The 24,551-nt window shown below is 35.7% G+C and overlaps 1 long non-coding RNA gene across 2 annotated transcripts; it reads left to right on the top strand.

Annotated features, from left to right (window-relative positions):
* Positions 1-601: 601 nt before the first annotated feature.
* LOC119701785 lies at positions 602-24,551 on the top strand. Of its 2 annotated transcripts, XR_005257184.1 has the most exons (6): positions 602-777; positions 1,336-1,478; positions 2,344-2,419; positions 2,760-2,822; positions 23,237-23,318; positions 24,379-24,551. It is a non-coding gene; the product is annotated as an uncharacterized LOC119701785 (long non-coding RNA). The 2 variants fall into 2 exon arrangements; XR_005257183.1 differs by lacking the exon at positions 23,237-23,318.

Below are 24,551 nucleotides of genomic sequence, written 5' to 3'. Positions count from 1 at the left end.
TATATGGTGAAATTACCAATTAGCTAAAAATTACAAAAAATATCAGTTAGCCAAAGGTTTCAGTATGATTTGCCCTGAAACGTTAAGGGAGTCTTGCATGGATTGAATAATTTCCCATTAGAAAGTTATGGGATTATGGTAATTTAAAAAAATCAAATAATTGTCTTTCTGGTTTAGTGAATATTAAAATTATTTTAGTTTTACAAACTGATATATTTCTTAAAAGTTGAGTAATTTCCAATAGTTTCTTGTTGATTGTCACGAACTTTATGCCTGCCAAATAAAAAAGTAGGCTCTGAACCTGTGTTCTCACACTCAGTGATAAACTACAAAAACAAATCCAGCTTTATAGTTCATTGATTTTATACTAGTTCTGCCCTTCTGAAGGATATTTTTTTCCACGCACATAAAGTGGTGGTAGAATAAAAAAGAATTATTATTTTCATGGAATTACAGACACTGTTCCTTGCAAGTATTAATTTTTGCCTTGAGGGAAAGGTGTCTGTTTTGAAGGTATCATGGACAAGGCAGAATTAAGGAAATACATTTCTGTATTTCATCTATAACTGCTAGAATATACTCATAATTTCCATTTGTATTAATCTTTGCAGTTCCCAGCACTTTTTCAGGCCAAGCACTAAACTCATTGAATTTCTTTACAGGCAAGATGAACAATTTCCACTTCTGAATGTGAGGAAATAAAGTTCTTGAAGCACATGAAGGAAATAATAGCAATGATGCAGCCACAGTACACTTAAAGGTACCTGGTCTTTCATAGTAAGTACCTACTGACTGTGTTCTACTAATCTTTATTTTCTTTGCTTATAAATAGTGTCTTGGAACTAAATATACATATATATAAAATCTTTAATTTTGCCACTATGGGGAACAATTTTTTTTTCTGATTATTTTCCTAGAGCAAGAATCTTTGGATGAGTGCACAGTAGATGGTTTCAAACATGATTTTCTGTTCATTGCTATCTTTTTTTTTCCTCAGAAATATAGCAATAAAGAATATCAGGTGTAAAGACTATTTGATGTCTTTAACACCTTAAAATCAGTCAAAAATTTAAAACTGTTCTGCTTAAAAACTCACAGAATGTGAAAGGAAGCTGAGAAAAGTATCTAAAGTTTTGCTTCAATTTTGCACTTGTCCTTCCATATCTAGTAATCATATTTTTTCATTTTACGTAAGTTGTGGTTTATGAATTTATTTTATTATTACTTGATGTTAAACAATATTTTTAATGTAATGAATTTAAGTTAGAAATCTTTGTGCTTTACCGAGGAGCACTGATGTGGCCGTCATTACTCAGGGCAGACACTTTTCTAAAGTAAATAGTATTCTTCAGTTTCTGGCTTCAGAAGTCAGAGAAGAGCTAAACAGACATTTCAGCACTCTCTGAAATCCAAGTGTTTTCAAACTGGATGGGCATCTAGAGATCATCCTATCAATGACCATTACTCAGTATACACAGGTAAGCTAAAAGTTTAATTACAAGGTGTACTGCCCATCAGAAGGTAACATAGGTTCTTATTTGTGAGCAGTGCTGTAATGATGCATCTTAAGTCACAATCCTGAAGAGAATACAAGTAGACTGCACCCAATTGGAAAGAAATTAATTAAAAAGAGTCAAGCCTGAATCCATTTATTTTTCTTTAGCAATCTGGCAATTTTTTTTTTTTTTTGTTAGCTTTTTCCCTTCCAAAAGCTATTTTAAGTACCTATTATTTTGAATATATCTAGTTCCAAATTCCATTTTTGAAGCAAGCATATGTATCTCACAAAGTATAGGAAAAATAGAACTACAGAAAATTTCAAAAAACATGTTTTATGCAATAGTCCTAGTCATTCTATTCTTATTTCGCTTGTATAAATTCTCTCAAATTCTCTTCAACTATTATATAAACTGAATGTAAATAAATAAATAAATAAATAGAAACCAAGGATTTTTCCCTGTGCTGAACCAGATCCAAGTTCTAGTTGTGAGAGTGTATGCACGTGTAATTTCAAAAAAATACAATATCATCCAATAACTAATGTTTCAGACGAAGCTGTAAGACTTCCACATGCATTTTTTGTCTTTTTTTTAGCATTTTGGATGCATCCTGAATCAGAGGTTATTCTGAATTTAATTTTCTTTCTAAATTTTGAAACTTGATTCTTATAGTTCAGAATATCATTGATTTTTAAAAAAACATTCAGCTCATTTTATACTCTTGACAAAATATAAGCTTCCCATTTTCAATGCGTAACACAGTTTAATCCTGTGGTATTGAAATAAGAAAAAAAAGCTGGTTCTTTTATAGTGTTTTTCAACTTTGATTTCCCATTTTCTGCAGAGATAAGATCATGTGACCATTTTCCAAACTGTACTATAGTTAAGTGGTAGGAAAAGCAACTTTTCAGTTTGCTCAGGTAAATATTCATACTGCATAAAATTATTCTGTTTAATTCTATAGTAAAGTAAAAGCATCTTAGACCACTTAAGCATTCTTTCATTGTGCTAGTTTTGCCAGTGCATGCTGATTTCAGTGTCAAAGAGATCCTTCAGATTACTGGATTTAGTACAAATGCATTGCAGAATTTAGTTGTTTGTTAGTTCCTGTATTTGGAAGTATTATTTGCACTGTATAGAATTTCTGAACTTTTTAAACGCCTCCTAATTCTCAAATGGCTATTGTGATCAATTTTGTGACATGAGTCTATAGTTTTGGATCACCAAAGAGCAATAGTCCTCTGCCTTTGTCTTCCCCAGGAATTGTTACGTATGATCCCCTTTCCTGGGAATGGCTGAAAACCTGTCAGCCTGTGGGAAGAGGTGAGTGAATTTCTTGTTTGGCTCTGCTTGTCTTTACCTATTAAACTGTTTCTATCTAAATCCATGAGTTTTCTCACTTTTACTCTTGCAATTCCTTCCTTCATTGCACTGGAGGGGGGTGGGTGGGAACGGGCAAAGGCCTGCATGGGGCTCAGTTACCAGCTGGGGCTAAGCCATGGCAGCATGACTCTGGTGAACCCGTGTTTCTGTACTGCTTTTTCCCCTGGACTATTGGCTTATTGGTCTGAATAGCAGACAAATTCCAGCCATTTCTCAAATGGCTATCAATCTACCTCATAAGAAATATTGATTACAATAAAAAGTTCAGAGCTTCTCCATCTCTTGAGGGTTCCTTGTTCCTCAGATGTAGGCCCACACATTCATCATCTCTCATTTGCTGAGTCTCAGTTGGACATTGAATTTGTGATTACCCCATTCGTCCTTGGAACCCCTTCAGGAAGAGGGACAGTGATGATGAGTCTCCCTTGCCTTCCACTGCCCTGCTTAAGCCACAGCCACCAGTGGGGATGGTGACTACTGCATCCAGCTCACTCTGGACTGTGGGGGATGGATGGCAGCACAGTAGCTAAGAGCTGTCTGGATCAGTGACCCAGATGTCTTGCTGGTATGCAAATACAAATGAATCATCTGACTTAATGAACAGTGGACAGCCCAGGGCCCGTTGAGCTCTCCTGCACAGCAGCAGGCTGCACGCCAGGATCTCCCTTGAGTGGGGGCACCTCCCAAGGTCACTCCTTGAGGCTGAGATTCCTTGCTGCAACTCATTCTCAGTAAGTGATTGGTGGCATGCTTAACTTTGACATCACCTCTAGTGTCTGGGAAATTCAGTGACGGGAAGGGGAAGTGAAAAGGCTGAAGGAGTGCTTCTAGACAACAAATGACCACAGGCCTTCAAGATCAAGGTAGTGGTGGAAAAGGCACCTGTTTGTGTATTGTACTGTATATAAAACCAGGAACTATGCTCCTATAATTGTCTTTGACTTAAAAAGCATGGTACATGGCTAAGGTAGAGTAAGTACTGTTACAAATAAATGAATGCTAATGATAAATAATAAAACCACTAAATGTCACAAAATTATGTAAAGCCTGGCACAAAGTTTGCTGCAAGCACTAGTGACTTATTAGAACTGCAGTTCAGCAGCTGCTGATTATGTCATTTATGAACTAGAACAGACTAAGCACAGTAAATTAGAGAATTTACAGTAGGTTGGTGATAGATCAGAGTGTTTTAAGGTGTTCCTCCAGGGATGTTTTGTTCACCACAATTTATCAGGTGTTGAAACTCACAGAAATGGCCTTTGAAAGAACACACTTGAATAGCTGTTGATTTTAAGCCATACTGTTGAATATTTTATGAAAGTCATTTGCTAGGACTTTTTGGCAGTGATGCATATCAGCTTTGATATAATGTATATGCTAATAATTCTGGTTCTTATAATAAGTTTTGTCTCTGGGCTTGAATGCCTCAAGTGGATAACCGCTCTTACTTCAGATTTTGGGGCTAGACTGACATTTACATGAAATCCAGGTTTGTGTTTACATTTTGTGTTATGCATCCCCATATTTTTCATGTCATCAGGTGTAAACCAGAAATAAATGTAAGTTTCTGAAAAACACTCTATGAAAATGGTGGTATTTGTATCATGCAAAGGCCTGAGGAGATTTAATACCACCTTTGATGAGTGCAAAGCAATGGGACAAATTTAGAATATCAGTTCCTTGTCCTAATTTGCAATTTAAAAACCATTGCCTGAGGTAAATTAAACTTTTAATGGCCCTGTAAATGAAGCTGTGGAAATCTTCATGACTTAGGTTCTTCTTTGGCCTCTTCCAGCTGGGTATAATAAATTCCAAATGTAACTTGCTTTCTGATATTCCCAAGTCTGTTTTCTTTCTACACCCTCTAGCAGTTTTTGTTTTCAATTTTACTCTTGAGTCCTTGAATTGTTCCAACAGTGTAACAATTCTCTTATGGGTTGGTACCAATACACCATGACTACTACAGCTGCTCTTTTGACAAAACTTGCTATTTATTTCTGATTTTTGATCATAAGTTGCTCATCTTTTCCAGTTTGTATGGGCAATTTTGGTGATAAAAATCTAAAAAATGAGGAAAACGTAACTTAAGTACTTTTGTTAAGGTACTTAGTAAAAACCAAAAGTTACATTAATGAAAGTAGAAAATGAAAATATCTTTCACATTCAACCCAGGGCTAGAAGAGTTACAATGATGAAACAATTACTTTGGTAATTCTTTGAAGTCTTTCAGTTGAGCACAGTAGGTAGTTAGCAAGTTATGAAACTACCTAGCCATAAAACATGTTATGAAACTACCTAGCCAGAAAAAAAAAAAATTGCATTTGGGAAAAATATTTTCCAAAAACAATGGAACAATTTTGGGACAATATGTGATTTTTCACTTGACTCTACAGTTTACAGAGAAGGTGACAGACTGATATTTTAAAGTTAGCTGCTGTAAGAATTTTCCCCTTGAAAATCTTTTAGATGAGAAATACTCACAGAGGACTCTATGCCTCTGTGACATCCAGCTAAATATTAAGTTGTCCCAGATTTTTCTCACTTTCTTTTTCTCCATTCTTTTCTTTTTTTCTTTTTTTTTTTTTCCCCATCAAAGATGGTGTTACATCTCCTGAGTCATCCTTTCCTGTGTTCTGAAAGTCTGGTCACATGCCTGGGGCATCCTTCACCACCTTATCAGACAAAGTAGAGCAATGGGAAGGTGTCAGAGCCATTTGTAAGTGCTCACTGTCTTGGAAAGGGTAAGGAGGCACTGCGGGCTAAAAGCAGGCCTGACAGGAGTGAGACTGTGTGGTGCTGAGGATGTCAATATAACCAAAAGATTCAAAGTTGATAAAATCCAAGCACCACAGATAGTAAAATTATTTTCTTTCTCATATAAATAATGACATTGTACAACATTTTATTGCCCTGACTGCATAGCTCCCTTGAGTACTTCAGAGAATTATAAAGACTGCAGTTTACAATTTTTTTCTCATCTAAAATGAACAAAGCTTCTAGTAAATTAAAACTATTCAAGCAATAGAAGGCCTAAATATATATATATATATATATATATATATATATATATATATATATATATATTTTAAATTACATTGAAGACAACACAGTGTGCTTACATAAAAACAAATTATTATTAAATCTGTTGGTACCATTCAAATCTCTGTATTAGTCCTGCAGAGGAATGGGGTACAGGAACAGCTTCACATCTTGGGTATGGCAATATGGCACAGTTATTACATAGCTAGGAAGGAAGATACAGGGGCTTTTTTGATGTCACTCATCTGCTTGGCTTCAGTCTCTGTTCATACTAGAGCATATATGAAGTGACCTACTTAGCTTCAATCCTGTAGTAAGCTTTTCTTTTTCATAGCCTTAAACCCTTTTTTTTTTTTCCTAATAGTAAATTTTGGAACTTTGAAAGTATCTGGCATGCTGGTAATCACTAGGAAGTTTACATGGTTAATACGTTGTACTTTCTTCCTCCTCTTTGACTTGCAGGGTTAGATATCTATTGGGATTGTCAAAATTCAGTAGCTTTCAGATTTTTTCTAGATTCAGATTAAACCAATCCTTAACCTCCTCTATTTAAGAAGTTTCCAGCTGCAGCTCATGATATCTTTGGGGTTCCCATACTAATAATAATTTGATGCGTTGACATATGTATATCTCCTTTAAATCCAGGCTTACAAGTAATTGATCAAAATAATTCATAATTAATTGAGTTTCTAATTTGCCTTTTGGTGAAGCACCCCTGGATGCACAGCATTAAAGTTCTATTGAAGTGTGGCCTGATTAACTGATTAATAGATTTTGCTTTTTACAGGAGCTTCTTACGTATGTGAGCATGATTATATTCTATCATTATCAGAGAAAAATTGAGTAATTGAGGCAGAGAAACGCTTTGGTCTTGTTATTTAATTAATTTCATGTTCTGTGAAAAGGCCAGATTGACAACTCTGAAGAATCAAGTTCTCTTTATTCATAGCACTATTGAGCACTGAACTGACCCCCCCACCTGGTACCCATATCTCCCTTGTGCTTTCCAGTGTGCTCCAACCTCAAGCAGAATCAATGTAGAAGGATCAGTTTATTGCAGAATGCTGATTTGTCTTGAATTCAATGATTTTAATTATTCTTATTTTCTAATTATTTTCTTTATCTCCCAAAGTCCTTTCCTGTGGTATTTGGATAGGCTTTGCCTCTCCACAATATCTCTGGAAACTTCAAGGGTCAACTCTTTTGTTAGAATAATGATGAGTTTGGAGTGCAGGAAGGTAGCATTCAACCCTTGCAATATATTTAACATAGAAAAAACCATGATGGCTCTACCTTCTTTGTAGGAAAAGAAAAGAAAATCTCTCCTAACAGGCACTTGCTAAGAAGGTAGACATATTTTTAGAAAATGTTTGAAAGTGCATTCACTTGTGTATCTGGTGTGTGGTTCATTGGAATCTTCCAAAATCTATACAGAAATAATCCGAGGATTTATAGCAATATTTTGTATATTGCTAGTGATAACTGTTTGTAGGACTGACAGATGTGTGTCCATATTCCTACAATCTTTAACCCATAAAGAGAACGCTATTTGTAAAGCATGTGTAAAAAAAAAAATAATACTAGTTTCATTTACTTCAGATGAACAAGAAAAAGTATTTCAAACTGGCATGAAAATTATAGGTGCTTTACAGAAAGAAGCATATCACCTCCTATACAGTAGTATTTGAAATTAAGAAGAGACAAATGATAAAACTATGTTGTTCATTACCATAAGTAATGAAGGCTGACTGGGTTTGACAGGAAAAGCTTCATTGCCCATAGAGCAACAAGCTGATATATAGCAAGCAACTAGTGCCACAAAGCCTGTGAGGAAAATACAATTTATTCTAATGAAAATTTCTTATGTGTACTTGTTCCTTATTTCCTGACATGAGCTGCAGTGTTGTGCACGTTGCTTTATCTCCGGCCTTTGAAAGTATTCAAGAGTAGGCATTTCTACATGTTGTAGCATACCTTAGTTGTTTGGGGATTTTTTTGTATTCAGCTCCTCTTTAAACACTGCATTTTGTTGTTGACTTGAACGCTTTCTGAAATTTTATTTCTGTGCCTTTGAGACATGTTGCTGACGCATGTGACTCCTTCACATTCTTTCTTCAGTTGCTAGGACTTTTGGCAGAGATGCGTGTAAGTAAAGCTGGTACTGGTATTAAGGTTTCACAGTTTCACTACTGATGCAGATCAGCATATCATCCCATCCCAGTTTACAATTTTTCTTCTTCCATGGTTATTTTTACACAGGTTAGATCCTGAAGGCCACCTTTGTTTATGCTGACTGCCTTTCAAAGTGGAAACAGAGTCAAGTGTCACTGTAGTAACATTTCCTTGCTCGGTGCTCCCTTCCTGAGACTTACCTGAAACATTGTAGGCAGTTGTGTTTCACTGCAATAAACAGGGCATCTCCTAGGCCAGGGGGTATTCACAGCCTAAAACATTCACCTTGCAAAATAACCTTTCTTACTTCTCTACTGATTGAAGTTCTTGCTGACTAACTGCTATAGTGAATAAATCTCCGCTACATGGTGCAAAATAATTCTTACCAAAGAAACAAGCCTGGGTCCTCTATTTCCTTGAGTAAAAGATTTGGAGTTAAATGAGCAAGCAGCAAAGTTTTAAGCCTTAATTGTGTTTACTTCTAAAGTAATATCTTTCAAACATGACACTAAAGTCCTGGAAATGTCTTTGTAGCAGAAAGTTGTGAAGGGGATTCTTCAGCTGTTACTGTGATTCACTGCTGCCCTAAACCCTTCATGTATTCCCAAAGTCAGGACTCATGCTCCTTCACCTCTCCTTTGTATCACAAACAGTAGTAATTCTTATCTGCTTATCTCTCTACTATTTCAATGAATCATTTTGATTTCACCCTGAGGGGGTTTCTAAAGTAACTCTCCTGTACTCCTGAGGCAGCTTTGTCAGAACACCTCAGTCCCAATCTTCGACATTGCTGAGATCTGGATCTCTCTTGCACAGAATGCACAGACATTGAAAAAATTCTGTGATGCTTCTGAAATACGGAAAAGTGTGAAGGAAAATATGAGCATTCCAAGGAATTTTAATGAACTTTGTTCCTGTCTTTACATTCTTTTTGTTGTTGCTGTTGATTGTGAGCTCTACGTCAAATCAACTCTCTCTGGTATATCTGCCTCCTTTTGTAGGGTTCTGGCTGGAGAGCTGACACTTTTTTGGAGTCAGCATATTCAAACTGGCATGCCAGCCTCATCATTTTAAGCAATTTTGAAATATGAAGTGAGATTGTAAGTAATGTTACAAAAAGGAAAGCCCAAGTACTTGGAATCTAAAATGTTCTCTCACACTCTTTTTTTTCACCCCCAAGAAGATTAAATTAGTTAAGTACAGCTCTGGTTATAATGATCTGGTTCCTGATGCTAGTGTGATTAAACTGGGTGCATTAAAGTAAGCAATGATAAATTAAAAGCACAGTAGAAATCTTAGTGGGTGTGAACAGATGAATAATCTTAATTGGAAATGAAATATGCCCATTATTCTGTGCTATAAATGGACTTTTATATTATAAGTTGAAGAGATAACTACTTGATGTGTGATGCAGTGCCACATCAGAGAGAAGTTCAGCACAAGTGTCTGTAGTAAAGCCTTTTCTTAGTTCATTAAGGACAAACACAAATTTCCAAGGTGCTTAAGTAGCATTTCATTGCATGTGCAAAACCAGATGCAAGCGATGACCTTTCTGATAAACATTAAAACTTTTCATAATCATTTTAGAAAGTGCTTTGTAAATACTTTTCTTAAAAGTGGTTTCATAGTATATTCACATTCATTCTTCTTCCCAGCACTTTCCAGACTAAATAACACAGTCAGTACCGTTTTGAAATCCATACAAAATGACAGAAATCTGAAAGTAAAAAGTCATTACCTAAAGCCCAAAATGTCTAAGAAAAATCTGTGTCTTTCAGTCTAATAGTTCCACATGACCAACATGTATGATGGGATTCTCTATACAGAAATATACTTCTCATGATTGGCATTTATGAGAACTTGTTTTTTATTCCAAAGTAATAATCACTATTATCTTGCTTCATTAGGAGAGTCTAATGAAATTTCCATTGCTTCTCAGTAGGAGGAGAAAAATGGTCTGTGTAGGATGGGTTGGCTTTTGATAACACAAAACCTTATTTAATCCTATTAAGTCAAAACTTCCCAATCCCTGTCAAATTTCAGGAGCCTGTTACATACTATTCCAGTTGTGAACAAACTCAAAGAAATGTTTGAGGCTGTCCCCTACGTGATTGCTGTGTTGAGAGCTACATAGATCCTACATTCAAAAGAGCAATTACAAAATATCTGCTTTCCTGGGACCTAAATATTTCAGAGCATTTGGTTCTCTAAAAGGAAGTCTAAGGTGTAATTGTCACTTCTACCACATATAACTTTGTTGACCTTAAATGAAGTGGTAGTCTTAGAGAGTATAAAACTCAAAAAATTCTGTCACTACAATTTTGAACAAGAATGAGAAAATTAGTCCCAGTTCTTGTCTCTGGAAACTAAAGCTCAAAATTTATACAAATGAGAGACTTTTGTTTCTGAAACAAAGATTTGACCCATAGAGCCAGAGGATCGGTGAAAGAAATGATCATATAACTTCTACTCTAATTAGGCTGCAATACAGCAATGAACCAACCTAGATAATTAACTGAACAAAGAATAACCATGTCAGCTCTGGGTGCTGACAGCTGGTGTTCTGTGTTTGCCAACATGCCCTGTTGTGTTAAATTTAGTTATGCTGAAATATCCTGCATATATTGTATTTGAATTAAAAGATTTTATTTTGCTGCAAGGAGCTCTGTTCTTCATGCTGCTCAGCAATCTGAGGACTGAAGGTTACAGGGACAGAGAACTCACTAAGTTGGAAACTATGATCTAATAACTTTTTTTTCTACTTTACACCTCTGACCCTCATTTTAAAAATTATTCACATGCGGGTGACTGCCAAATTCTTGCTGTCTGCTTTATACAACATCTACACTGATCCTAAACTGCACAGGATCTGAAGCAGCCACCTTATGAGCTCATATATCACATTTATAAGCATCTCTAGAGACAGGTAGTGCAGAGATACAGATAATGCAGAAAGATATTCCATAGACTGCAAAGTTTGAGGGCTTGTAGTATTGAATTACAAGTGGAAAACAAGGTATGTTCTGGCTTTGCACATGTTTTGCTTATGCCAGCCCAATTTCACTGAAGCATAATTTTTTTTCTTCTTTCCTGAATTATAACAAGATGAATCTATGAGTTAATCCCAAGAAAATATGCAAAATTGATAAGTCACTAACACTGGAATCAGCTTTTCCAGTTAGTCCAAGGAAGACTGAGTGTGTTAATCCTTACATTCAATGTATGTTGTAAATCATATGTATTATTTCTATTTTATTCTAGCACCAGAGGTAACAAGTCTTAGAGTGATCTTTATTCTGTTTGTTTTTCAGTTAAGTAAATTACATCACTGTGTCTAGTTTGTGCCTTTTATATATCTAAAATGAATACATTTCTGCCACTCTCCAAGATTAGACTAATATTAATGAAAACCTCAAAGGTATGTTATTACTTTTTTTCCCTGTTAAATCTATAGATTTTTTTTAATAGAAGGATTATGCTGCCTGCAAGGTGAGTGAATATGAATAAGTGAATTCCTACACAATCAAATTCAAAGCAAACACAGTATTTAGTAGAGATTTAGTGCACTTGCAATACTTTGGAGTAGACTCTCAGTAAAAAGATAGTAAGGCCTACTCTCTCAGGAATTTTCTGGAATCAGAAGACAAGCACAGTGCATGAAGAATTTAAGTGCCTCTGTAAAAACTAACTCTAAACTCCAATGTTAAGCAAGATGTTACAACCATGTGATCCTATTCAATCACCCTTTTCTTTGGGCCTCAGAGCTCAGGAATTTGCAAGAAAATGCTGCTCTACTTCTTGTGTGCAGTTAGGAAATATTTATACCTACATACAAGTTAATCTTTCCAGTTGTAGTTGGGGATGATGTTCTCTTACCTTTCTTATTATAACAGTAATTGTAACAATTATTAAACAAAAAGGTGAGCATTCAGTTAGCCTGATGGAGCTAAAATCTGTCTTTTAGAAGACAATCTTAATCACTAAGCTCCAGATTTGAAGACGCTTCTTGAACCTAGCCCAGAAGGTGTTTGCTGGCTCTGAGTCGAATGGCACGGCTTTTCTTGTCGACATTCTTAAACTGCATTCGTGCTCCCAAACTGATGTTTCTACTATGCAAAGTGACAACTGGGAACAGCTCTTAGCACATTCTGTGAATGGGGTTTGATCTATGCCAGCAAGGTCAAACATTGGGAATAATCAGGGGAAAGCATTTCCTAACACATAAGTAGATGTGACCATTGTAGAATCAGGTGTGGGCTATGGAACTTGTGAGCCTGGAGCCTTTCTCTGTGTGCTCAAATGTGTAACTTGAAGGATAATGGACCTTTGAAACAGGGCACTGCCAGAGGCTGCTGATATACACAAGGTTAAGGACATGCATATGAATTATTTTCACTGATAAGGACCTAGCAGTAAAAAAATGCCCAGGCAATGCCATTTCTCCATAAGTTTAGAAGTAATAATTTAATAGCAGAGTCCTTAAATCTTTTGTAATATTTACTGGTAGATGTGTGCATGCCTTTGGTGCTGTTTTGTTAACAATAAATTCACAAGGATAATCATATGCTCTGGCAGGGATGTAACACTGAACATTCAACTTTTTATCAATCCCCATATATTCCTTTTAACATATGTTGAAAAATTCTTCATTCTTTATTTATTTGCTTTCTCTTTTCACTTATGCTGTCTCCGGTGGACAGCTTCAGTCCAGTTATTTGGCATGAGGCTGTCAGGCTTCCTCACTGGATTTATCAAAGGCAACCACACAAATGAATAAAGGTCAGACTGACATTCTTTGAGGTTATACAGTTTAAACAAATTCACATTGGCCCTTTTTTGACAATAACTCTCCTTACACACCTTGCATTGCCCTCGTTTTTTATGTTCCTCTCAGACTAATTACCACCCTTTAACCTGCAGTGACTTTAACATCAAATCTCTGTTCTGCAGCTATCAGTTGTGCAAGTTGAAGTAAATGGCTTAAAGAATTTGGGACTGTGGTAGAAATGGAAGACGATTAATAAGGTTTTCTTCCTATGTTTTATTGGCTGACACTGCCACCCTGTGAATTCATGTCCTTCCTCCTAAATAGATATACACATGTCCATTTGGAATGACATCGTTTGTGTTTCTGCCTCTCGGCACTGAAAATAATGAGCTGAAACTTTAGTGAGTCTTTTAATTCACATACATTGCTTTATTTCATTTTGTGTTCCTTAGCATGACTTAGACAAAAAATTAAATGTAAGAAATATAAACTATTTAGCATCAGATTTTGCATATAACAACCAAACTAATGATTCAGTAATTATAGACTTCCAAGAAGGCTGACTAATATATCTCAAAATAGATTTGATTTGATCAGCTATTGGAAATTACATCCTTTTCAAGGAGCTAAGTTTAGAAGCTTGTTCTCATATCAATATAATGCATTTGCTCCAGTAAACATTTTTCTATCTTGGTATTAGCAGTTCCTCAATCTTAAAGAAGTATTTCTTACATATAAGTACCTTAATTTTTGAATTAAGCTATCTAACTCCGTGAAGGTACTCTGTATAGCTCATGCCAACAACTCATAGCTGCCTGTTATGCAACCAAAGCTGTAAGACATCCTTGGCATGTTGCAGTTTTTTCATAAACACTGGAATAGGATCCATTATCATATCTGTCAAACCACAGTGTAAGTGAAAATTTCAGCTCTGCCTCCTAACTTACTGTAACAAGAGAGTCCTGGAAAGGCATCTTTGAGGCTGTCAGTGCAGCATGAATTTTTCTCTGGTGCACGTAAATTATTTTTTAACTCTCCAGCTTTTTATGTGACAGTATTGCAGGAAAGACCAAGTCCATATTGGGTTGGATGTTTTCTCAGGTTCTTGTAGAAATCAGTGTCAGAGATAATCAGTAGCTTTACATGCTAAGGGACAGTAATTATTCTAAAATATCAAAACAGCTATGGGAATCTTGTGAGGTTTTTCACTGTGTTGCAAAGCTTGCAGATCAAATATCTTAAATTTGTAGGCAGAAGGCTATCTAGGGAAGAAGGGATCTGCTGCTCTTTTATCTAATTTTTGAGTAATTACAATTTGGTGACTTTTTTAAGTGTCTTAAAACTACAACTGTAATTTGTGGTCTGCTACTCACTGGGAGTTTTGTGTTTCACACTCGTTGATTCTAACGATTCAGTGGCTAAATTCTGTTTCCATGATGTCAGCACAAATCTTATTTTCCTGGAAGTGGGGGAAGTCAAAAATATCCTCCTATAGACTTCAGTAATGAAGTAACTGATGAGCAGTGTTAAGGAAGATATGCTTCAGCTGCTGTTACTTATTCTTTTTGCATATTGGAAAAAAAAAGCTTTAAACTCTAGACAGACACTCAAATACCTTTCTCAACAGTTACATTCTCATTAGAATAGGGGAAAATAATATTTCTCTAGCAGAATGAATGTTTGAGAAATCTAAGATACCAATTCTAAAACCTTCAATTGTAATCTTGGAAAAATCGGGCAATGAAGCTGGATACTTCCAGCTTCATGAATGATAGCTGGAAACTTCCTAAAATGTCTTTTTGTTAATGAAGTCAAAATTCCCACAGAAATGTTTCTCTTCTGAGCTCCTGAAATGTAGTAAAAGCTTTTTTGAGTTTCCCATTTATTACCTCTTAAAAACCATATGGCAATCTATTAAAACAAGGATTGTGAACAGGGCTGTAAGTGAAAGTTCACACTGAAATACACAGAGGGCATTGTAGAACCATTTACCTGGTGACAGTTAAGATAAAGCAGACAAACTGGTAAAAAAGAGAAATTTCCCTTTTCTGTGGCACATTTCTAGAAGCAAAACTTGTCTCAGTCATTTTGGCTTCATTTAACCTGTAACACACTGTGATAGGTGTTAGTAAGATACAGAGTATGGCAATTCAGCTTTCTTTATTTCAAATACAACCTAAAATGGGTAAAATAAGACAGCTAAAAAAAAATATCCAGGCATCTTTGGAATAACAGGGCCAGTGCTTTTAAAAGCTGGGATGTAAGACAATTATAGTACTGAAGAAGACTGTTTTGCCTACATTATTGTTTTCTAAGTTATTAGAAAATAACAGTATCATTGTAGTCATTAGTATCCTAGTGCAGAGTAGGTTATATTGCCTGCACAATTCCAGACAAGTAGATGATAGAGTGTATGAAGAAGTTAATTACTAAAATGCACAGAGATATTTTGATGATTGAGGAGTGCTTTATGAACTAAGTATTTTTTGGCTTTAGTTAGGACCTAAGGTGCTTCAGGGATTTTACTGAGCCTGCCTTCTTAAAAGGAGGGTGTCTTTACAACACACAGAAGAAAAAGACAACACCTACCTTCCCAGGCAATCTCCATCCCCACGGTTAGAATAATTCTGCAATATGAACAAATGGATTTCAGATCTGTCTTTTTGTACTGAAACAAATTTGATTATAACACTAGACTTCTCAGAAAACCATGCCAACAATTGGATGATGATGGGTTCTTTTCAGTGCTTAGCTGTTTAAGATGAAACATTTTGAGTTAATATGCAACCGTGGGTGACATGTTTTCACGCGCAATTTAAAGTACTTAAAATCTACAGCCACCTTGAAGGGTGTGTTGCTTCAGAAACACAGGGAAAGGATTAATACATGCTTTTATAATAAAATTATATATAATATACACATAAATCATAGAATCATAGAATATTCTGAGTTGCAAGGACCCAGAGGGATCATTAAAGTCCAACTCCTGGCCCTGCATAGGACGCCCCAAGAATCACCTGTGCCTGAGAGCATTGTCCAAACACTTCTTGAGCTCTGTTAGGTTTGGTGCTGTAACCACTTCCCTGGGGAAGTAATGGGATTATTAGATAATTTGTTCCAGTGCCCAAACACCCTCTGGGTGAAAGCCTTTTTCTAATATCCAGCCCAAACCTGCTCTAACACTGGTCACTCTAACACCTGCTCCCTTGGGCCCTGGCATTGGTCACTTCACTAGTGAAGAAGATGTAGGCTGCTGTGAGGTCCCCTCTCAGTGTCTTCTTCTCCAAGCTGAACAAGCCGAGCAGGACAATCCGCTCCCTTGCCTGGCTGGTGAAGCTGTGCTTGATGTCCCCTGGGACATCAGGGGACACATAAGTGAGAACTTAACTGTCCTGGATATGTCCTGAAGCATATTGAGGGGCCCATGTAATGAAATCGAAAAGGTCTGATTGGATGTGGATATTAGATTTGGGTTTTTTTCAGGTATTTAGGTAGACAGGGATCAAACTATCTCTAATCTCAAGATGATATTAGAATTTATAAAAATGCATGAATAATCTTTTAAGTTTTGAAAAAGTAGTAAAACCCTGTTGGATCAGTTATTGTGTTCCAACTGACTTGACTGCAATAAGAAATACATAAATATATCCAAGGACAAAACCCTACCTTTGAATTTTGAAAGCTTGATGATGCTGTACTTTTTTTGGACACAAAAGGTGTTAAATAGTTTCAGAGACCTGAACGGACCTGTAATGAATCTCAGTAATGAAGAAGTTACTCAGAATGAATGGAGATAATTAACAGATTGAAGTTCTGCAAGTAACAAGTAATTGGATTGTTGGTGGATAATTTGTTTCCAGAGACATTTTTACTATCTGGTCATATGCTATATTTTGTTCTTATCTTTATATTTAAAAGAAAATTGTCTTCAAATCTTGGATTATCCCCAGTGTGATCTTGGATATTAAGTTACTAGAAGAGAAAGGTACAGTTTAAAAATATTCTTTTTAGCAGTTGTCCACAAGTATCACTTTAATTTTAAATAGCAGTTGTTTCTATTGTTATGATGGTTGTGCTGTCAGGATCCCATAGGGGTTGATATAATGACTCTCTCTCTATTTTTGGATGCTGCACATACTATTAGTAGTGATGGTCTTCAATAAGGGACTATGGTAATCTCATCAGAAAGGCCATTAGGGAAACGGTATAGAACTTCATGGGATCAAATAAAACTGATGGGAAAATGATAGATGTGAAATCTTAAAATACTTATTGAACCTGAATTTGCACACATTGCTGGGCTCTGGTATAAAGATAACCCTGGATCATGGACAGTCTGACTCAAACCTGTCCTGTATTTTCTTCCTTTATCCATGGTAGAACTGGTGCTTCTTTTCAGGTTTATAATCTTGTTCTATAAAATGGTTTTTGTTCCTCTCTGCAGAAGTGTTGAAATTATTGCTCTTTCACTTCCCTTTAAGTTCAGCCCCCATACAGATAGCATTGCTATTTCATACTAGATTTACCTTCTGACAAATACAGTTTTTGTTATTCTGCATTCCATCATTCACACATGTATTTTTGTTTCTTGTGTTTTTTTCCTATCTGGGTGATCTTTAAATAGTCCAAGAACTGTTCATAATGATTTTTTAAAATACATGTAGTCAGTGCCTCTGGCCAACAGAATTTGATGGAGTTTTTTTTAAGATTAATGTTAGCGTCAATTGTATTTTTTTTACTCCTTAGGAATTTTTTTAATGACTCTGTCACTTGGTAATCCATAGTCCTTGAAAGCAAACCAAAGTACATTGCTTTTCTGTGCACTAACTCAACAGTCCAGTCAGCTAGAACAGGCAAAATGGAACACACAACCTAATAACATTTACATTGATTGGATGTGAATTTCAGTTACTGCAACCTAGCTGTGCCTAGAAGGATTTGGAATTTGGTGGCTTTTCGTTTGTGGTTTTGTTTAAGGGAGAGAGATGTTGTGAAGACAGTGTGGTTCTGTATTGATGATGGGTACTTAGAATAAACTTCTCTGACTTCTTCTCCAGGGTGCTTAAAATTCCCTTGTCTCAGCAGAAGTACATTTCCATTAGGAATGGGATAGTATGACTTTCCTTTTAGTCTGATGAAGACAGACAATTCTCTGTTTTTATATTATGAATTGTATAATCTCTGACAACATGTCACATAACCTGATTGCCACTTACTGATTGGAAGAGCTTGTTCTAGTTCACATTTTATCATCTCCAAATATGAGCATTTGACAGAATAATATGAAAAGCAAATATTTTTCACCATTATATGAAATTTCTTTTAGCCATAGAAATCCAATTAAGTTTACACAATCATGTCCTTGAACATTAAAAAATGTAGTCAGAGATAATACCAGTTAAACATTGGGTGTGTTTAATCAAAATTTGAAAAGATCTTGTTGGATCAAGGCCTGACTTGTTAAAGTTTGGTGCATCTGCTTGTCACTAAGAAGAGCAGTGAATTCTATTCTGTGTTTTATTATTCATTTGCTCTGGGTTATTGCACATCTAAATTTCTTTCTGCAGGCATCAGGACATGTATGTATCTTCTCTGATAATGATGGTTAGAAGCATGCCATGATCCTGAGGACCATTTTCTATACTGATCTATATTATTGCAATGTCAGGCTCCAATGTACATACTGTCTGTACCATATAGACATATGTTCAGTAAATATACATATATGCAGTAAATTTTCTTTCTTTACAGTTTTGGAGGCTTTTTTACTTTTCTCTCCACAAACTGTTTCCTTAATTTTGTAAAGAGTTTTTAAGAGGCAGCATTTTTTTTATTAAGAGCAGATATTGATTGAAAAATTCTAGTAAAAAAGAAAATACAAGTGACTTTATAATCTAGATCCCACTTTTCCCAGTAGGTCATGATGTTAAGTCATTGTTCTCAAGTATCCCTGCAGCTACAGAGGACAGAGTGCTGGAACTATATTATTACCAAAGACATCTGATATTTTAAATGGTTATATTGCATCAGGAGTATTCTCCATGCCTTAAGCATGAACAAATCTGGTGTAATATTACTTAGGTAAGAGAGGTGATTGAATTCAGCGTGGAAGAACTAGGCAATCAGCAGAGTTTCCACCATCATCCTATGGAAAATTGTTAGTTATAAATTTAATAGGGGTGGCAAATTTGTGTGTGACTTAATTGTTACAGAAGTACATTAATAATTATTACACCAAAAATAAATGGATGGATAAAAAGAAAAGGACATACTGTGTCATTATTTGAGGTTTTATGATTAAGTTCTTAAGACAGCTTGGCAAGGTACATAAAAATGATCATTTTTCCCCCTTACTGCCATAGTGAACAGTTTATCAAATGAATATCTTTGCCCAGGATGATATAATTCGTTGATTGAATTCTCTTCTGCTTTGTTTGAAAACTGCCACTCTGATTGCACAGACTTTACAGGATAGAGTGCAACTGCTAAGCAAGTGTGGTTTTGGTTGGATCAATTCAGAAAAGTAAAAATAGGCTGCAAATAGGCTGATTTGGGCAGTGAAAATGAATGTATAGGCCATGGTGTGAAAAGGCTAAACTTCAAGTTTCAGAGCAAACATGAAAGCAAGGAAAGGTACTTTTGGAGAAAATGAACTGAAGAAAATATGGTTTTAAGAGTCTACTTACATCCCATTCACATGGTTTCTGACACTTTTTGAGCTTTTAGTATTGCACTGTGTAGGCATCCTAGCAAAAAAAAAAAAAAAAAAAAAGCCAACAGGAACCAAACATGGTTAATATAGCTGGCAACTGGCAATCATGAAATGACGTATGACTTCAGAGAGGAAGGGGAGTCTTGGCTTAGTGTACCAGGCAAGCCCAGTGAGAAGTCCATTATCACATGGGAAGACTGCAAAACATTGCTTAAAGTGCATCAAAAAGGAGTGGCACAGTATTACTGCCCAGAGCCTTCGTTTTGCCAGCTTTGGTTTCATATTGAAGTGCTTTGTGGGGATAGAAGACATTGAAACACAATGCAAAAATGAAAGATGAAAGATATAGTTCAAAATTTTGACACTGGAATTAATTCATAATTCAAATAATTCATTGGTGGAATTCTTGGGGTGGCTATAATCGAAAGCCTGAGAAATTACTCATCTGTGAGCACATATATGAGAAATCTGACATTAATGAAGATGGGTAGTGTCAGTGAATGAAAAGAATCAGGAGACATTTTATGCAATAAGTCTCAGAGTGAGGCTGAAAGATGATGACTGGCTCCCTAAGGACAGATTTGTTATTTTATGAAAAAAAAAAAAAAAGAAAATGACACACCTTCATTATCATAGGGGACTTTAATCTGAGAGGCTTGCTAGAATATTTCCCAGTAGTTAAATATTGCTAGAATTTCTAAAAATTATAGATTACATATTCATCAGTCAAAAGAGGCGGTCCAAGGTGTAAGAAAAACTTTTCAATAGGAATGATTTCACTATGGAAAACAACTATGATCTAAATATTATAGAGAAAAATAGAAGGGAAAATGCGAAAAGTTTCTGGGAGTCACATTAAAATCATTTTATTATATAAAAGAAAAAGGTGAAAGCATTCATATTTTTAAAACTATATATTGTTTAAGAGTAGAAGTGGAAGGAAATGAATAACTAACCAAGAATAAAGGAAAATTACAGCATTTAATGTAATACAACTGCTTAATAGAAAATGGATAAAAGGAAGGAAAAAATCCCTTCTCAATTACAGATCTTTGAGAAACTTTTTAAGAGTAAAGAATTTTCACAGTAATACTAGTATAGTATAATATTACTTTTTAATTTAGAGAGAAAAATAACACAACATCGACATAGCACACTTTAAAGAGCAAGTTAGTAGGTCTGAAAAATACACCACAAACTGAGTTGTATTTTCAGAGAGAGAACAAAGTAATTGTTCATTGCTTATATGCTATTTAATATCCATGGCTTGGAAGGGGCACATCAAATCATAGATAACAAATTTGGAAAGTGATACAGTAGTTTGTGTACTAGTAATAAGAAAGACATGTCTCTGGCACAAAACCATCTGGATTCTTTATTATTTGCCATAACTAAATAGAATATTTTATTGTTATCAAATAGAAAGGAGTTTAAAAAGAACAGGAATGTGAACAGTGTTTTCTAGGCAGGGGACTTGAAACTGAGACTCACAGGCCTTCCTTCCATACTATACTTGGGAGGACAAATGCTTATTTTATATTTGTGTATTTTGCTGCCATAATTACTATTGGTATACTTTATCCAATTCTTGTGCTCTAGCTGGGAATAATAATGAAAGTTGGAGAAGGTCCAAATAAAATCTACTGTTATGTAACTACGCGTTAGAGAGTGTTCTCTTAGAGACAGAGGTCCTGAATTGTGCTAATTACAGTTTAGGATTTGCTATTGACTTTCTTCTGATTTTACTTAGTCTGTTTTCTCAGTCATTATAGTCCTGAGTTGGAGATCAGAGATGACTACAGACAGTCATGGGAACATGGATCATGTGGTTAAAATCTGGTTGTGGCAATAGGTTGGTATATGAATAAATCGTTGGCCTTGATTGATAATTTAACTTTTGTTCATTGTGGTTTGCTCTCTCTCTTTGAGCATGACACTTGTCTAAATAAAACATGTGTGTTTAAGAGTACACATTTCTCAGTGTTTCACTGTTCTTACTAGAAAATATTCCTTCTTTTTAGGTTTCTAGTGAGAAAAAAGTGAGAACCTGATAAATGCTCTATTAAGTGGGACTGAAGGTCTATCTAGCCCACTGTTCTTCCCCCTACGGTGACAACAGCAGGTTTTACTTTTGTCAGGAACTGTAGTGATTGGAGGAGACAAGAAATGTTAAAAGAGAGAAAAGCCCTTCCCATATGCTTTCCCCATGTCCTCCCCCTCTTCCCTCACACTTTACTCACCCCTCTCAGCCCTCCTCCTACTCTGTCTTCACCACAAAATTTTGCAACCGAAAATTTTCAGCTCGTTGGAGAATTAAATTTTGCTCTTGGTGCTGCTAGCATTTTAGAACTGCCTTTGTTTTATTATGAATATGTAAGAAACTGACTGATGCTTAAAATACTAAACTGTATAATAAAATAACAAATACTTTGATAAATAGTAATGAATGCCCAAAGTGAGCCTGATATAGATGTGAATGTTTTGATGTAAATCCCAAAAGTGAGCTGTTAGTTTTGATGGCACATTTTGCTGCAATGGCACATATAAAAAGGAGAGAAGGTTTTTCCAAATGAAACGTTGTTACCTGAAGGGTAGAAGTGGAGAGCCGACCAAAAGACAACACATGTCTACCTAGGACATCTGCGATTGTGTAATTGAAGAGGTTCTTTTTTGTCCAATATTTAACATAAAAAAAATTTCTCCAGTTTATGTGACATAGTCAAAAACTTCTTTATAATAGAACAGAAGAGCAGAACTGCTTAGATAAGATTTGAATTGAACAGGATAACATCACATCAAGATGCAATCTACTGCTGAATTAAAACTGGGCAGTAATGACTAATGCTGCACAAGTATAACAGAGAAGTATTTGGGAACATTCATTTTCAGTTAAAGAATGAATTTACTTTTCAAACCTCTCCTTAATTTCATGGTCATTTCTGTAAGCCAACTTTATCATTCTACAAGTATGCATATCAGTTTATATTTGTATTTGAATGATGTGCAGATTCATTTTTCATAAAACTTGCCAGATCACTTTACAATTTCTCATGGTCAGAGAAAACACAGCTTGAAATATTATGGCCCTCATTAATTGGTTCAATGCTTCTAAAAAAACCTTTCAGGCACTTGTTAAAATGTTAAATTCTACGGACTTCTGATATTCTGTCGTGACCTGCTCTATCTGTGATGAAAACATAGCATCAATATTAGTGTGCACATGAGCAGTTACAGAAAGTTTTGAATTCTAGAAAGAGTTAAAAATATATTTTCTATTCATCTAAAATAAAGTCAAAGCCATAAAAAAATTGTCTAATAATTCATGGCTTTCTAACATACCAAGAAATGGAACCTCTGGAGAGTGAAGGGTAAACACTGTAAGTTTAGACTGGAAGTGAGGTCAGTATTTTTTAACTGTTGCAGTAAAAGGATGTAAACTTGCATTGTTCACCCAAGGCTTGGCATTTCTCGGCATTTCTCGCCTCATGCAGGAATTTTTGGGTGAGCCTTACTGACACTGTGGTATGCATTGTGGCAGGAGATCTAAGCCTTCTGATTGCAGAAGCAATAAAAGCCACCCAATCCATCAAAACCTCTCAAGTAATTTAGACTACTCAGATGTATAAAGCCAAGGCTTCAGTGTTGTGCTTCTTTCTTCCTCAGGTTCAGCTGTTCTATGATTTCAAGACAGTGCTCTCAGTCTTTGCTCAAGAGCAGTGAGCATGCTTTCCCCAGCTGGCGCAGGGTTTGTTCCTTTTTGTCTTTGAATGATAGCACAAGCCATACGCAACAAAGGAGGGGTGAGCCAAAAGAACATGATGTTGTTTTTAACTGGGGGAGTCATGCTCACATGGTAGGGCAAAAAACATGAAACACACAGAAGCTGCAGTAAACACTTATCAAATAGGTAGTAAAAAGGAAAATTTCTTTTGTTTGTCAATGCTTGCTTGCTCTTCTAGGCTGCCTCATTTCTGACATTTAAGAGAATTTGTCTTCAAAGGAACTTAAGACAAGAATAAAATTTCTGACATCTCAGGAATGGAAAGAACAGTGAATAATGAGGAAACATTTGTGTTGTTCCTCAAATCAAAGTGAAACTTGAAAGCATTACAAAAAAAGACACCCTAAGTATCTAAACCTATATTAATACCAGAGGGATGACAGGATGATTTAAAAAGTAGTTACAATTCATTTTCAAAGTGTTCAAAGGTGTAATCTCTAACTGGAAGTGATCCTTCCAGAACTTATACATCCTTTTTATTTGTCTTTTTCAGGGTCATAAGTACATGATTATCTCTCACAAACTGAAATGAGTATATGCAAATTAAATACTTCTTATACTGAAGGCAGACCTAAAAGGCTTGCTTTCAGACAGCACAATTTTCATGAAAACACATAATATTTTTGACTGTCATGAAGCAACTGAGAGAGTGATGTTAGTAGATCAGTGTATGATATTGAATCTGTTAATTTTTCAGCTGAAGTTTATGGTCACAAGAACAGCACCTCTTCTTCAGACCTCATGAAAATGCCATGGATGATCCTCACATAGATTCTAATCATCTAACTGGGTCAATGGGCAGGTTTTTGTGTATTCACAGTGGCTAAAAATGCAAGATGGAGGTCACAAGTCCTGATAAACAGACCAAATCCACACACATATATTGAGCATCATTAGTATAGATTTACCTTATTTTTGTGATCTCAGAAAACAGCTGAAAAATTCTAATCATGTCACTTGCTTCCTTGAAACAAAGAGTAATTTTGGGAAGGAGAGTAGGACAGTATTTCTTTTTTTATACTAGATTTGTCAGCCATGGTGAAGAGCTCCAGCCTATCAGATTCCAAGTCACGGATGGTAACTTCACCGCAAGGAAACCACAAAGCAGGTAATGAACCTGTTCTGCAAAAATGGTGTTGGAATGACTTGTTAGCTAAATGTCCTAGGAGACAAAATTTGCTGCACATTAGTGTTCAC

The sequence above is a fragment of the Motacilla alba genome, chromosome 5, assembly GCF_015832195.1.
Source record: "Motacilla alba alba isolate MOTALB_02 chromosome 5, Motacilla_alba_V1.0_pri, whole genome shotgun sequence".
NCBI lineage: Eukaryota > Metazoa > Chordata > Aves > Passeriformes > Motacillidae > Motacilla > Motacilla alba.
The sequence above is the reverse complement of the archived record's forward strand: the minus strand, read 5'-3'. Positions and strand labels throughout refer to the sequence as shown.